Source organism: Rhipicephalus microplus, unplaced genomic scaffold (assembly GCF_043290135.1).
Source record: "Rhipicephalus microplus isolate Deutch F79 unplaced genomic scaffold, USDA_Rmic scaffold_30, whole genome shotgun sequence".
NCBI classification, from domain to species: Eukaryota; Metazoa; Arthropoda; class Arachnida; order Ixodida; family Ixodidae; genus Rhipicephalus; species Rhipicephalus microplus.
The window spans coordinates 3,857,680-3,872,930 of record NW_027464603.1 but is presented as its reverse complement, the minus strand read 5'-3'; positions in this window follow the sequence as shown (position 1 = coordinate 3,872,930).

Genomic DNA, 15,251 nt, shown 5'->3' with positions numbered 1-15,251 from the left:
AGTTTCTAGGCGTGGAGTTTCTAGTTGTTGCGTTTCTAGTTGTGGTGTTTCAAGTTGTAAAATTTGTAGGTGTTGAGTTTCTAGTTGTGGAGTTTATAGTCTGGGTTTCTAGTTGTGGAGTTTCTAGTTGTTGAGTCTCTGGTTGTGGAACTTCTAGTTGTGGAGTTTCTAGTTGCGGAGTTTCTGGTTGTGGAATTTCTAGTTGCAAAGTTTGTAGTTGTGGAGTCTGTAGTTGTGGAGTTTCTAGATGTGGAGTTCCTAGTTATGGAGTCTCTAGTTGTGGAGTTTTAAGTTGCGGAGTTTCTAGTTACGGGGTTTCTAAATTTGGAGTTTCTTGTTGTGAAATTTGTAGTTGTGGAGTATCTAGTTGTGGTGTTTCAAGTTGTGGAGTTTCTAGTTATGGAGTTTCTAGTTGTGGAGTTTCTAGTTGTTGAGCTTCTAGTTGCCGAGTTTCTAGTTGCGAAGTCTCAAGTTGTTGAGTCTCCGGTTGTTGAATTTCTTGTTGTAGAGTTTCTAGTTGCGGAGTATCTAGTTGCGGAGTTTCCAGTTGTGGAGTTTCTAGTTGTGGAGTTTGTAGTTGTGGAGTCTGTAGTTGTGGAGTTTCTTGTTGTGGAGTTCCTAGTTATGGAGTGTCTAGTTGTGGAGTTTAAAGTTGCGGAGTTTCTAGTTGCGGAGTTTCTAAATTTGGAGTTTCTAGATGTGGAATTTGTAGCTGTGGAGTATCTAGTTGTGGTTTTTTAAGTTATGGAGTCTCTAGTTGGGGAGTTTCTAGTTGCGGAGTTTCTAGGTGTGGACTTTCAAGTTGGGGAATTTGTAGTTGTGGAGTATCTAGTTGTTGCGTTTCTAGTTGTGGCGTTTCAAGTTGTGGAGTTTCTAGTTGTGGAGTTTCTAGTCTTTGAGTTTCTAGTTGCCGAGTTTCTAGTTGCGAAGTCTCAAGTTGTAGAGTTTCTAGCTGTGGAGTTTTAGTTGTGGAGTCTCAAGTTGTTGAGTCTCTGGTTGTGGAATTTCTAGTTGTGGAGTTTCTACTTGCGGAGTTTCTAGTTGCGGAGTTTCCAGTTGTGGAGTTTCTAGTTGTGGAGTTTGTAGTTGTGGAGTCTGTAGTTGTGGAGTTTCCTGTTGAGGAGTTCCTAGTTATGGAGTGTCTAGTTGTGGAGTTTAAAGTTGCGGAGTTTCTAAATTTGGAGTTTCTAGATGTGGAATTTGTAGTTGTGTAGTATCTAGTTGTGGTGTTTCAAGTTATGGAGTCTCTAGTTGTGGAGTTTCTAATTGCGGAGTTTCTAGTTGCGGAGTTTTTAGTTGTGGAGTTTCTAGTTGGGAATTTTCTAGTTGCAGAGTTTTGAGTTGCAGAGTTTCAAGTTGTTGAGTTCATAGTTGCGGAGTCTCTAGTTGTGGAGTTTCTAGTTGCGGAGTTTCGAGTTGCGGAGTTTCTAGCTGGGGAGTTTCTCGTTGCGGAGTCTCTAGGTGTGGCCTCTAGTTGTGGAGTTTCTAGTTTTGGAGTTTCTATGTGGAGTTTCTAGCGTTGGAGTTTCTAGTTGCAGAGTTTCTAGTTGCGGACGTTCTAGCTATGGAGTTTCTAGTTGCGGAGTTTCTAGTTGCATAGTTTCTAGTTGTGGAGTTTCTAGTTGTGGAGTTTCTAGTTGCGAAGTTTCTAGGTGTGGAGTTTCTAGTTGTTGCGTTTTTAGTTGTGGTGTTTCAAGTTGTAGAATTTGTAGGTGTTGAGTTTCTAGTTGTGGAGTTTCTAGTTGCGGAGTTTCTAGGTGTGGAGTTTCTAGTTGTTGCGTTTCTAGTTGTGGTGTTTCAAGTTGTAGAATTTGTAGGTGTTGAGTTTCTAGTTGTGGAGTTTCTATTTGCTGGGTTTCTAGTTGTGGAGTTTCTAGTTGTTGAGTCTGTGGTTGTGGAACTTCTAGTTGTGGAGTTTCTAGTTGCGGAGTTTCTGGTTGTGGAGTTTCTAGTTGCGAAGTTTGTAGTTGTGGAGTCTGTAGTTGTGGAGTTTCTAGATGAGGAGTTCCTAGTTATGGAGTCTCTAGTTGTGGAGTTTAAAGTTGCGGAGTTTCTAGTTGCGGAGTTTCTAAGTTTGCAGTTTCTAGATGTGGAATTTGTAGCTGTGGAGTATCTAGTTGTGGTGTTTCAAGTTATGGAGTCTCTAGTTGTGGAGTTTCTTGTTGCGGAGTTTCTAGTTGCGGAGTTTCTAGTTGTGGACTTTCAAGTTGTGGAATTTGTAGTTGTGGAGTAACTAGTTGTGGTGTTTCAATTTGTGGAGTTTCTAGCTGTGGAGTTTCTAGTTGCGGAGTTTCTAGTTGTGGAGTTTAAAGTTGCGAAGTCCCAAGTTGTGGACTTTCTACTTGTAGAGTTTCTAGTTGTGAGGTTCGTAGTTGTGGAGTTTCTAGTTGTAGAGTTTCTAGTTGTGGAGTCTCTAGCTGTGGAGTTTCTAGGTGTGGAGTCTGTAGTTGTGGAGTCTGTAGTTTTGGAGTTTCTAGTTGTGGAGTTCCTAGTTATGGAGTCTCTAGTTGCGGAGTTTCTAGTTGCGGAGTTTCTAGTTATGGAGTTTCTTGTTGTGGAGTTTCTAGTTGTGGAATTTGTAGTTGCGGAGTATCTAGTTGTGGTGTTTCAAGTTGTGGAGTTTCTAGTTGTGAAGTTTCTAGTTGTGGAGTTTCTGGTTGTTGAGTTTCTAGTTGCCGAGTTTCTAGTTGCAAAGTCTCAAGTTGTGGAGTCTCAAGTTGTGGAGTGTCTAGTCTTGGAGTTTCTAGTTACGGAGTTTTCTAGTTGTGGAGTGTCTAGTTGTAGAGTTTCTAGTTGCGAAGTGTCTAGTTGTGGAGTTTCTAGTTGTGAAGTTTCTAGTTGCGGAGTTTCTAGTTGCGGAGTTTCTAGTTGTGGACTTCCAAGTTGTGGAATTTGTAGTTGTGGAGTATCTAGTTGTGGTGTTTCAATTTGTGGAGTTTCTAGTTGTGGAGTTTCTAGTTGCCGAGTTTCTAGTTGCAAAGTCTCAAGTTGTGGAGTCTCTAGCTGTGGAGTTTCTAGTTGTGGAGTCTGTAGTTGTGGAGTTTCTAGTTGCGGAGTTTCTAGTTATGGAGTTTCTTGTTGTGGAGTTTCTAGTGTTGAATATTGTAGTTGCGGAGTATCTAGTTGTGGTGTTTCAAGTAGTGGAGTTTTTAGTTGTGAAGTTCCTAGTTGTGGAGTTTCTAGTTGTTGAGTTTCTAGTTGCCGAGTTTCTAGTTGCAAAGTCTCAAGTTGTGGAGTTTCTACTTGTGGAGTTTCTAATTGTGAAGTTTCTAGTCATGGAGTTTGTAGTTGTGGAGTCTCTAGTTGTGAAGTTTCTAGCTGTGGAGTTTCTAGTTGCGGAGTTTTAGTTGCAGAGTTTCGAGTTGCAATTTCTAGCTGTGCAGTTTCTAGTTGCAGAGTTTCTAGTTGCGAGCTCTGTCGTTGCGGAGTCTCAAGTTTTGAGTGTCTAGTGGTGGAGTTTCTAGTTGCGGAGTTTTCTAATTGTGGAGTGTCTAGTTGTGGAGTTTCTAGTCGCGAAGTGTCTAGTTGTGGAGTTTCTAGTTGTGGAGTTTCTAGTTGTGGAGTTTCTAGTTGCAGAGTTTCGAGTTGTGGAGTTTCTAGTTGTGGAGTTTCTAGTTGTGGAGTTTCTAGCGTTGGAGTTTCTAGTTGCGGAGTTTCCAGTTGTGGAGTTTCTAGTTGTGGAGTTTGTAGTTGTGGAGTCTGTAGTTGTGGAGTTTCTTGTTGAGGAGTTCCTAGTTATAGAGTGTCTAGTTGTGGAGTTTAAAGTTGCAGAGTTTCTAAATTTGGAGTTTCTAGATGTGGAATTTGTAGTTGTGGAGTATCTAGTTGTGGTGTTTCAAGTTATGGAGTCTCTAGTTGTGGAGTTTCTAGTTGCGGACTTTCTAGTTGCGGAGTTTTTAGTTGTTGAGTTTCTAGTTGTGGAATTTGTAGTTGTGGAGTATCTAGTTGTGGCGTTTCAATTTGTGGAGTTTCTAGTTGTGGAGTTTCTAGTTGTGGAGTTTCTAGTTGCCGAGTTTCTAGTTTCGAAGTCTCAAGTTGTGGAGTTTCTAGCTGTGGAGTTTCTTGTTGCGGAGTTTCTAGTTGTGGAGTTTCTGGTTGTGAGGTTCGTAGTTGTGGAGTTTCTAGTTGTGAAGTTTCAAGTTATGGAGTCTCTAGTTGTGGAGTTTCTAGTGGCGGAGTTTCTAGTTGTAGAGTTTCTAGTTGTGGAGTCTGTAGTTGTGGTGTTTCTAGTTGTGGAGTTTCTAGTTGCGAAGTCTCAAGTTGTGGAGTTTCTAGTTGTGGAGTTTCTAGTTGTGGTGTTCGTAGTTGTGGGGTTCGTATTTGTGGAGTTTCTAGTTGTGGAGTCTCTAGCATGGAGTTTCTAGTTGTGAAGGCTGTAGTTGTGGAGTTTCTAGTTGTGGAGTTTCTAGTTATGAAGTGTTTAGTTGTGGAGTTTCTAGTTGTGGAATTTGTAGTTGCGGAGTATCTAGTTGTGGTGTTTCAAGTTGTGCAGTTTCTAGTTGTGGAGTTTCTTGTTGTGGTGTTCGTAGTTGTGGGGTTCGTATTTGTGGAGTTTCTAGTTGTGGAGTCTCTAGCTGTGGAGTTTCTAGTTGTGGTGTCTGTAGTTGTGGAGTTTCTAGTTGTGGAGTTTCTACTTATGGAGTTTCTAGTTGTGGAGTTTCTAGTTGTGGAATTTGTAGTTGCGGAGTATCTAGTTGTGGAGTTCCTAGTTATGGAGTCTCTAGTTGTGGAGTTTTAAGTTGCGGAGTTTCTAGTTGCGGAGTTTCTAATTTGGAGTTTCTAGTTGTGGAATTTGTAGTTATGGAGTCTCTAGTTGTGGAGTTTCTTGTTGCGGAGTTTCTAGTTGCGGAGTTTCTAGTTGTGGACTTTCAAGTTGTGAAATTTGTAGTTGTGGAGTAACTAGTTGGTGTTTCAATTTGTGGAGTTTCTAGTTGGAGTTTCTAGTTGCCGAGTTTCTAGTTGCAAAGTCTCAAGTTGTGGAGTTTCTAGCTGTGGAGTTTCTAGTTGCGGAGTTTCTAGTTGTGGAGTTTAAAGTTGCGAAGTCCCAAGTTGTGGAGTTTCTACTTGTAGAGTTTCTAGTTGTGAGGTTCGTAGTTGTGGAGTTTCTAGTTGTAGAGTTTCTAGTTGTGGAGTCTCTAGCTGTGGAGTTTCTAGGTGTGGAGTCTGTAGTTGTGGAGTCTGTAGTTTTGGAGTTTCTAGTTGTGGAGTTCCTAGTTATGGAGTCTCTAGTTGCGGAGTTTCTAGTTGCGGAGTTTCTAGTTATGGAGTTTCTTGTTGAGGAGTTTCTAGTTGCGGAATTTGTAGTTGCGGAGTATCTAGTTGTGGTGTTTCAAGTTGTGGAGTTTCTAGTTGTGAAGTTTCTAGTTGTGGAGTTTCTGGTTGTTGAGTTTCTAGTTGCCGAGTTTCTAGTTGCAAAGTCTCAAGTTGTGGAGTCTCAAGTTGTGGAGTGTCTAGTCTTGGAGTTTCTAGTTGCGGAGTTTTCTAGTTGTGGAGTGTCTAGTTGTGGAGTTTCTAGTTGCGAAGTGTCTAGTTGTGGAGTTTCTAGTTGTGGAGTTTCTAGTTGCGGAGTTTCTAGTTGCGGAGTTTCTAGTTGTGGACTTCCAAGTTGTGGAATTTGTAGTTGTGGAGTATCTAGTTGTGGTGTTTCAATTTGTGGAGTTTCTAGTTGTGGAGTTTCTAGTTGCCGAGTTTCTAGTTGCAAAGTCTCAAGTTGTGGAGTTTCTAGCTGTGGAGTTTCTAGTTGCGGAGTTTCTACTTGTAGAGTTTCTAGTTGTGAGGTTCGTAGTTGTGGAGTTTCTAGTTGTAGAGTTTCTAGTTGTGGAGTCTCTAGCTGTGGAGTTTCTAGTTGTGGAGTCTGTAGTTGTGGAGTTTCTAGTTGCGGAGTTTCTAGTTATGGAGTTTCTTGTTGTGGAGTTTCTAGTGTTGGATATTGTAGTTGCGGAGTATCTAGTTGTGGTGTTTCAAGTTGTGGAGTTTCTAGTTGTGAAGTTCCTAGTTGTGGAGTTTCTAGTTGTTGAGTTTCTAGTTGCCGAGTTTCTAGTTGCAAAGTCTCAAGTTGTGGAGTTTCTACTTGTGGAGTTTCTAATTGTGAAGTTTCTAGTCATGGAGTTTGTAGTTGTGGAGTCTCTAGTTGTGAAGTTTCTAGCTGTGGAGTTTCTAGTTGCGGAGTTTTAGTTGCAGAGTTTCGAGTTGCAAGTTTCTAGCTGTGCAGTTTCTAGTTGCAGAGTTTCTAGTTGCGAGCTCTGTCGTTGCGGAGTCTCAAGTTTTGAGTGTCTAGTGGTGGAGTTTCTAGTTGCGGAGTTTTCTAGTTGTGGAGTGTCTAGTTGTGGAGTTTCTAGTTGCGAAGTGTCTAGTTGTGGAGTTTCTAGTTGTGGAGTTTCTAGTTGTGGAGTTTCTAGTTGCAGAGTTTCGAGTTGTGGAGTTTCTAGTTGTGGAGTTTCTAGTTGTGGAGTTTCTAGCGTTGGAGTTTCTAGTTTCGGAGTTTCCAGTTGTGGAGTTTCTAGTTGTGGAGTTTGTAGTTGTGGAGTCTGTAGTTGTGGAGTTTCTTGTTGAGGAGTTCCTAGTTATAGAGTGTCTAGTTGTGGAGTTTAAAGTTGCAGAGTTTCTAAATTTGGAGTTTCTAGATGTGGAATTTGTAGTTGTGGAGTATCTAGTTGTGGTGTTTCAAGTTATGGAGTCTCTAGTTGTGGAGTTTCTAGTTGCGGACTTTCTAGTTGCGGAGTTTTTAGTTGTGGAGTTTCTAGTTGTGGAGTTTCTAGTTATGAAGTGTTTAGTTGTGGAGTTTCTAGTTGTGGAATTTGTAGTTGCGGAGTATCTAGTTGTGGTGTTTCAAGTTGTGGAGTTTCCAGTTGTGGAGTTTCTTGTTGTGGTGTTCGTAGTTGTGGGGTTCGTATTTGTGGAGTTTCTAGTTGTGGAGTCTCTAGCTGTGGAGTTTCTAGTTGTGGAGTCTGTAGTTGTGGAGTTTCTAGTTGTGGAGTTTCTACTTATGGAGTTTCTAGTTGTGGAGTTTCTAGTTGTGGAATTTGTAGTTGCGGAGTATCTAGTTGTGGTGTTTCAAGTTGTGGAGTTTCTAGTTGTGATGTTTCTAGTTGTGGAGTTTCTAGTTGTTGAGTTTCTAGTTGCCGAGTTTCTAGTTGCAAAGTCTGAAGTTGTAAAGTTGTGGAGTTGTGGAGTTTCTAGTTGCGGAGTTTCTAGTTGCAGAGTTTCGAGTTGCAGAGTTTCAAGTTGTGGAGTTCATAGTTGCGGAGTCTCTAGTTGTGGAGTTTCTAGTTGCGGAGTTTCTAGTTGCGGAGTTTCTAGCTGGGGAGTTTCTAGTTGCGGAGTCTCTAGTTGTGGTCTCTAGTTGTGGAGTTTCTAGATGTGGAGTTTCTAGTTGTGGAGTTTCTAGCGTTGGTGTTTCTAGTTGCAGAGTTTCTAGTTGCAGAGTTTCTAGTTGCGGACGTTCTAGCTGTGGAGTTTCTAGTTGCGGAGTTTCTAGTTGCATAGTTTCTAGTTGTGGAGTTTCTAGTTGTGGAGTTTCTAGTTGCGGAGTTTCTAGGCGTGGAGTTTCTAGTTGTTGCGTTTCTAGTTGTGGTGTTTCAAGTTGTAAAATTTGTAGGTGTTGAGTTTCTAGTTGTGGAGTTTATAGTCTGGGTTTCTAGTTGTGGAGTTTCTAGTTGTTGAGTCTCTGGTTGTGGAACTTCTAGTTGTGGAGTTTCTAGTTGCGGAGTTTCTGGTTGTGGAATTTCTAGTTGCAAAGTTTGTAGTTGTGGAGTCTGTAGTTGTGGAGTTTCTAGATGTGGAGTTCCTAGTTATGGAGTCTCTAGTTGTGGAGTTTTAAGTTGCGGAGTTTCTAGTTACGGGGTTTCTAAATTTGGAGTTTCTTGTTGTGAAATTTGTAGTTGTGGAGTATCTAGTTGTGGTGTTTCAAGTTGTGGAGTTTCTAGTTATGGAGTTTCTAGTTGTGGAGTTCTAGTTGTTGAGCTTCTAGTTGCCGAGTTTCTAGTTGCGAAGTCTCAAGTTGTTGAGTCTCCGGTTGTTGAATTTCTTGTTGTAGAGTTTCTAGTTGCGGAGTATCTAGTTGCGGAGTTTCCAGTTGTGGAGTTTCTAGTTGTGGAGTTTGTAGTTGTGGAGTCTGTAGTTGTTGAGTTTCTTGTTGTGGAGTTCCTAGTTATGGAGTGTCTAGTTGTGGAGTTTAAAGTTGCGGAGTTTCTAGTTGCGGAGTTTCTAAATTTGGAGTTTCTAGATGTGGAATTTGTAGCTGTGGAGTATCTAGTTGTGGTTTTTCAAGTTATGGAGTCTCTAGTTGGGGAGTTTCTAGTTGCGGAGTTTCTAGGTGTGGACTTTCAAGTTGGGGAATTTGTAGTTGTGGAGTATCTAGTTGTTGCGTTTCTAGTTGTGGAGTTTCAAGTTGTGGAGTTTCTAGTTGTGGAGTTTCTAGTCTTTGAGTTTCTAGTTGCCGAGTTTCTAGTTGCGAAGTCTCAAGTTGTAGAGTTTCTAGCTGTGGAGTTTTAGTTGTGGAGTCTCAAGTTGTTGAGTCTCTGGTTGTGGAATTTCTAGTTGTGGAGTTTCTACTTGCGGAGTTTCTAGTTGCGGAGTTTCCAGTTGTGGAGTTTCTAGTTGTGGAGTTTGTAGTTGTGGAGTCTGTAGTTGTGGAGTTTCCTATTGAGGAGTTCCTAGTTATGGAGTGTCTAGTTGTGGAGTTTAAAGTTGCGGAGTTTCTAAATTTGGAGTTTCTAGATGTGGAATTTGTAGTTGTGTAGTATCTAGTTGTGGTGTTTCAAGTTATGGAGTCTCTAGTTGTGGAGTTTCTAATTGCGGAGTTTCTAGTTGCGGAGTTTTTAGTTGTGGAGTTTCTAGTTGGGAATTTTCTAGTTGCAGAGTTTTGAGTTGCAGAGTTTCAAGTTGTTGAGTTCATAGTTGCGGAGTCTCTAGTTGTGGAGTTTCTAGTTGCGGAGTTTCTAGTTGCGGAGTTTCTAGCTGGGGAGTTTCTCGTTGCGGAGTCTCTAGGTGTGGCCTCTAGTTGTGGAGTTTCTAGTTGTGGAGTTTCTATGTGGAGTTTCTAGCGTTGGAGTTTCTAGTTGCAGAGTTTCTAGTTGCGGACGTTCTAGCTGTGGAGTTTCTAGTTGCGGAGTTTCTAGTTGCATAGTTTCTAGTTGTTGAGTTTCTAGTTGTGGAGTTTCTAGTTGCGAAGTTTCTAGGTGTGGAGTTTCTAGTTGTTGCGTTTTTAGTTGTGGTGTTTCAAGTTGTAGAATTTGTAGGTGTTGAGTTTCTAGTTGTGGAGTTTCTAGTTGCGGAGTTTCTAGGTGTGGAGTTTCTAGTTGTTGCGTTTCTAGTTGTGGTGTTTCAAGTTGTAGAATTTGTAGGTGTTGAGTTTCTAGTTGTGGAGTTTCTATTTGCTGGGTTTCTAGTTGTGGAGTTTCTAGTTGTTGAGTCTGTGGTTGTGGAACTTCTAGTTGTGGAGTTTCTAGTTGCGGAGTTTCTGGTTGTGGAGTTTCTAGTTGCGAAGTTTGTAGTTGTGGAGTCTGTAGTTGTGGAGTTTCTAGATGAGGAGTTCCTAGTTATGGAGTCTCTAGTTGTGGAGTTTAAAGTTGCGGAGTTTCTAGTTGCGGAGTTTCTAAGTTTGCAGTTTCTAGATGTGGAATTTGTAGCTGTGGAGTATCTAGTTGTGGTGTTTCAAGTTATGGAGTCTCTAGTTGTGGAGTTTCTTGTTGCGGAGTTTCTAGTTGCGGAGTTTCTAGTTGTGGACTTTCAAGTTGTGGAATTTGTAGTTGTGGAGTAACTAGTTGTGGTGTTTCAATTTGTGGAGTTTCTAGCTGTGGAGTTTCTAGTTGCGGAGTTTCTAGTTGTGGAGTTTAAAGTTGCGAAGTCCCAAGTTGTGGACTTTCTACTTGTAGAGTTTCTAGTTGTGAGGTTCGTAGTTGTGGAGTTTCTAGTTGTAGAGTTTCTAGTTGTGGAGTCTCTAGCTGTGGAGTTTCTAGGTGTGGAGTCTGTAGTTGTGGAGTCTGTAGTTTTGGAGTTTCTAGTTGTGGAGTTCCTAGTTATGGAGTCTCTAGTTGCGGAGTTTCTAGTTGCGGAGTTTCTAGTTATGGAGTTTCTTGTTGTGGAGTTTCTAGTTGTGGAATTTGTAGTTGCGGAGTATCTAGTTGTGGTGTTTCAAGTTGTGGAGTTTCTAGTTGTGAAGTTTCTAGTTGTGGAGTTTCTGGTTGTTGAGTTTCTAGTTGCCGAGTTTCTAGTTGCAAAGTCTCAAGTTGTGGAGTCTCAAGTTGTGGAGTGTCTAGTCTTGGAGTTTCTAGTTGCGGAGTTTTCTAGTTGTGGAGTGTCTAGTTGTGGAGTTTCTAGTTGCGAAGTGTCTAGTTGTGGAGTTTCTAGTTGTGGAGTTTCTAGTTGCGGAGTTTCTAGTTGCGGAGTTTCTAGTTGTGGACTTCCAAGTTGTGGAATTTGTAGTTGTGGAGTATCTAGTTGTGGTGTTTCAATTTGTGGAGTTTCTAGTTGTGGAGTTTCTAGTTGCCGAGTTTCTAGTTGCAAAGTCTCAAGTTGTGGAGTCTCTAGCTGTGGAGTTTCTAGTTGTGGAGTCTGTAGTTGTGGAGTTTCTAGTTGCGGAGTTTCTAGTTATGGAGTTTCTTGTTGTGGAGTTTCTAGTGTTGGATATTGTAGTTGCGGAGTATCTAGTTGTGGTGTTTCAAGTTGTGGAGTTTTTAGTTGTGAAGTTCCTAGTTGTGGAGTTTCTAGTTGTTGAGTTTCTAGTTGCCGAGTTTCTAGTTGCAAAGTCTCAAGTTGTGGAGTTTCTACTTGTGGAGTTTCTAATTGTGAAGTTTCTAGTCATGGAGTTTGTAGTTGTGGAGTCTCTAGTTGTGAAGTTTCTAGCTGTGGAGTTTCTAGTTGCGGAGTTTTAGTTGCAGAGTTTCGAGTTGCAATTTCTAGCTGTGCAGTTTCTAGTTGCAGAGTTTCTAGTTGCGAGCTCTGTCGTTGCGGAGTCTCAAGTTTTGAGTGTCTAGTGGTGGAGTTTCTAGTTGCGGAGTTTTCTAATTGTGGAGTGTCTAGTTGTGGAGTTTCTAGTCGCGAAGTGTCTAGTTGTGGAGTTTCTAGTTGTGGAGTTTCTAGTTGTGGAGTTTCTAGTTGCAGAGTTTCGAGTTGTGGAGTTTCTAGTTGTGGAGTTTCTAGTTGTGGAGTTTCTAGCGTTGGAGTTTCTAGTTGCGGAGTTTCCAGTTGTGGAGTTTCTAGTTGTGGAGTTTGTAGTTGTGGAGTCTGTAGTTGTGGAGTTTCTTGTTGAGGAGTTCCTAGTTATAGAGTGTCTAGTTGTGGAGTTTAAAGTTGCAGAGTTTCTAAATTTGGAGTTTCTAGATGTGGAATTTGTAGTTGTGGAGTATCTAGTTGTGGTGTTTCAAGTTATGGAGTCTCTAGTTGTGGAGTTTCTAGTTGCGGACTTTCTAGTTGCGGAGTTTTTAGTTGTTGAGTTTCTAGTTGTGGAATTTGTAGTTGTGGAGTATCTAGTTGTGGTGTTTCAATTTGTGGAGTTTCTAGTTGTGGAGTTTCTAGTTGTGGAGTTTCTAGTTGCCGAGTTTCTAGTTTCGAAGTCTCAAGTTGTGGAGTTTCTAGCTGTGGAGTTTCTTGTTGCGGAGTTTCTAGTTGTGGAGTTTCTGGTTGTGAGGTTCGTAGTTGTGGAGTTTCTAGTTGTGAAGTTTCAAGTTATGGAGTCTCTAGTTGTGGAGTTTCTAGTGGCGGAGTTTCTAGTTGTAGAGTTTCTAGTTGTGGAGTCTGTAGTTGTGGTGTTTCTAGTTGTGGAGTTTCTAGTTGCGAAGTCTCAAGTTGTGGAGTTTCTAGTTGTGGAGTTTCTAGTTGTGGTGTTCGTAGTTGTGGGGTTCGTATTTGTGGAGTTTCTAGTTGTGGAGTCTCTAGCATGGAGTTTCTAGTTGTGAAGTCTGTAGTTGTGGAGTTTCTAGTTGTGGAGTTTCTAGTTATGAAGTGTTTAGTTGTGGAGTTTCTAGTTGTGGAATTTGTAGTTGCGGAGTATCTAGTTGTGGTGTTTCAAGTTGTGGAGTTTCTAGTTGTGATGTTTCTAGTTGTGGAGTTTCTAGTTGTTGAGTTTCTAGTTGCCGAGTTTCTAGTTGCAAAGTCTGAAGTTGTGGAGTTGTGGAGTTGTGGAGTTTCTAGTTGCGGAGTTTCTAGTTGCAAAGTTTCGAGTTGCAGAGTTTCAAGTTGTGGAGTTCATAGTTGCGGAGTCTCTAGTTGTGGAGTTTCTAGTTGCGGAGTTTCTAGTTGCGGAGTTTCTAGCTGGGGAGTTTCTAGTTGCGGAGTCTCTAGTTGTGGTCTCTAGTTGTGGAGTTTCTAGTTGTGGAGTTTCTAGTTGTGGAGTTTCTAGCGTTGGTGTTTCTAGTTGCAGAGTTCCTAGTTGCAGAGTTTCTAGTTGCGGACGTTCTAGCTGTGGAGTTTCTAGTTGCGGAGTTTCTAGTTGCATAGTTTCTAGTTGTGGAGTTTCTAGTTGTGGAGTTTCTAGTTGCGGAGTTTCTAGGCGTGGAGTTTCTAGTTGTTGCGTTTCTAGTTGTGGTGTTTCAAGTTGTAGAATTTGTAGGTGTTGAGTTTCTAGTTGTGGAGTTTATAGTTGCTGGGTTTCTAGTTGTGGAGTTTCTAGATGTTGAGTCTCTGGTTGTGGAACTTCTAGTTGTGGAGATTCTAGTTGCGGAGTTTCTGGTTGTGGAGTTTCTAGTTGCAAAGTTTGTAGTTGTGGAGTCTGTAGTTGTGGAGTTTCTAGATGTGGAGTTCCTAGTTATGGAGTCTCTAGTTGTGGAGTTTTAAGTTGCGGAGTTTCTAGTTGCGGGGTTTCTAAATTTGGAGTTTCTTGTTGTGAAATTTGTAGTTGTGGAGTATCTAGTTGTGGTGTTTCAAGTTGTGGAGTTTCTAGTTGTGGAGTTTCTAGTTGTGGAGTTTCTAGTTGTTGAGTTTCTAGTTGCCGAGTTTCTAGTTGCGAAGTCTCAAGTTGTTGAGTCTCCGGTTGTGGAATTTCTTGTTGTAGAGTTTCTAGTTGCGGAGTTTCTAGTTGCGGAGTTTCCAGTTGTGGAGTTTCTAGTTGTGGAGTTTGTAGTTGTGGAGTCTGTAGTTGTGGAGTTTCTTGTTGTGGAGTTCCTAGTTATGGAGTGTCTAGTTGTGGAGTTTAAAGTTGCGGAGTTTCTAGTTGCGGAGTTTCTAAAATTGGAGTTTCTAGATGTGGAATTTGTAGCTGTGGAGTATCTAGTTGTGGTTTTTCAAGTTATGGAGTCTCTAGTTGGGGAGTTTCTAGTTGCGGAGTTTCTAGGTGTGGACTTTCAAGTTGGGGAATTTGTAGTTGTGGAGTATCTAGTTGTTGCGTTTCTAGTTGTGGAGTTTCAAGTTGTGGAGTTTCTAGTTGTGTTGTTTCTAGTTGTGGAGTTTCTAGTTGCCGAGTTTCTAGTTGCAAAGTCTCAAGTTGTGGAGTTTCTAGCTGTGGAGTTTCTAGTTGCGGAGTTTCTAGTTGTGGAGTCTCTAGTTGTGGAGTTTCTAGTTGTGGAGTTTCTAGCTGTGGAGTTTCTAGTTGCGGAGTTTTAGTTGCAGAGTTTCGAGTTTCTAGCTGTGCATTTTCTAGTTGCAGAGTTTCTAGTTGCGAAGTCTGTCGTTGCGGAGTCTCAAGTTTTGAGTGTCTAGTTGTGGAGTTTCTAGTTGCGGAGTTTTCTAGTTGTGGAGTGTCTAGTTGTGGAGTTTCTAGTTGCGAATTGTCTAGTTGTGGAGTTTCTAGTTGCGGAGTTTCTAGTTGTGGAGTTTCTAGATGGAGTTTTTAGTTTTCGAGTTTCTAGTTGTACATTTTCTAGTTGCGGAGTTCCCAGTTGTGGAGTTTCTAGTTGTGGATTTTGTAGTTGCGGAGTTTCGAGTTGTGGAGATTGTAGTTGTGTAGTTTCTAGTTAGGAATTTTCTAGTTGCAGAGTTTCGAGTTACAGAGTGTCAAGTTGTGGAGTTCATAGTTGCGGAGTCTCTAGTTGTGGAGTTTCTAGTTGCGGAGTTTCTAGCTGGGGAGTTTCTAGTTGCGGAGTCTCTAGTTGTGGACTCTAGTTGTGGAGTTTCTAGTTGTGGAGTTTCTAGTTGTGGAGTTTCTAGCGTTGGAGTTTCTAGTTGCAGAGTTCCTAGTTGCAGAGTTTCTAGTTGCGGACGTTCTAGCTGTGGAGTTTCTAATTGCGGAGTTTCTAGTTGCATAGTTTCTAGTTGTGGAGTTTCTAGTTGTGGAGTTTCTAGTTGCGGAGTTTCTAGGTGTGGAGTTTCTAGTTGTTGCGTTTCTAGTTGTGGTGTTTCAAGTTGTGGAATTTGTAGGTGTTCAGTTTCTAGTTGTGGAGTTTCTAGTTGCTGGGTTTCTAGTTGTGGAGTTTCTAGTTGCGGAGTTTCTGGTTGTGGAGTTTCTAGTTGCGAAGTTTGTAGTTGTGGAGTCTGTAGTTGTGGAGTTTCTAGATGTGGAGTTCCTAGTTATGGAGTCTCTAGTTGTGGAGTTTTAAGTTGCGGAGTTTGTAGTTGCGGGGTTTCTAAATTTGGAGTTTCTTGTTGTGAAATTTGTAGTTGTGGAGTATCTAGTTGTGGTGTTTCAAGTTGTGGAGTTTCTAGTTGTGGAGTTTCTAGTTGTGGAGTTTCTAGTTGTTGAGTTTCTAGTTGCCGAGTTTCTAGTTGCGAAGTCTCAAGTTGTTGAGTCTCCGGTTGTGGAATTTCTTGTTGTAGAGTTTCTAGTTGCGGAGTTTCTAGTTGCGGAGTTTCCAGTTGTGGAGTTTCTAGTTGTGGAGTTTGTAGTTGTGGAGTCTGTAGTTGTGGAGTTTCTTGTTGTGGAGTTCCTAGTTATGGAGTGTCTAGTTGTGGAGTTTAAAGTTGCGGAGTTTCTAGTTGCGGAGTTTCTAAATTTGGAGTTTCTAGATGTGGAATGTGTAGCTGTGGAGTATCTAGTTGTGGTGTTTCAAGTTATGGAGTCTCTAGTTGGGGAGTTTCTAGTTGCGGAGTTTCTAGTTGCGGAGTTTCTAGTTGTGGACTTTCAAGTTGTGGAATTTGTAGTTGTGGAGTATCTAGTTGTGGTGTTTCAATTTGTGGAGTTTCTAGTTGTGGAGTTTCCAGTTGTGGAGTTTCTAGTTATGGAGTTTCTAGTTGCCGAGTTTCTATTTGCAAAGTCTCAAGTTGTGGAGTTTCTAGCTGTGGAGTTTCTAGTTACGGAGTTTTCTAGTTGTGGAGTGTCTAGTTGTGGAGTTTCTAGTTGCGAATTGTCTAGTTGTGGAGTTTCTAGTTGCGGAGTTTCT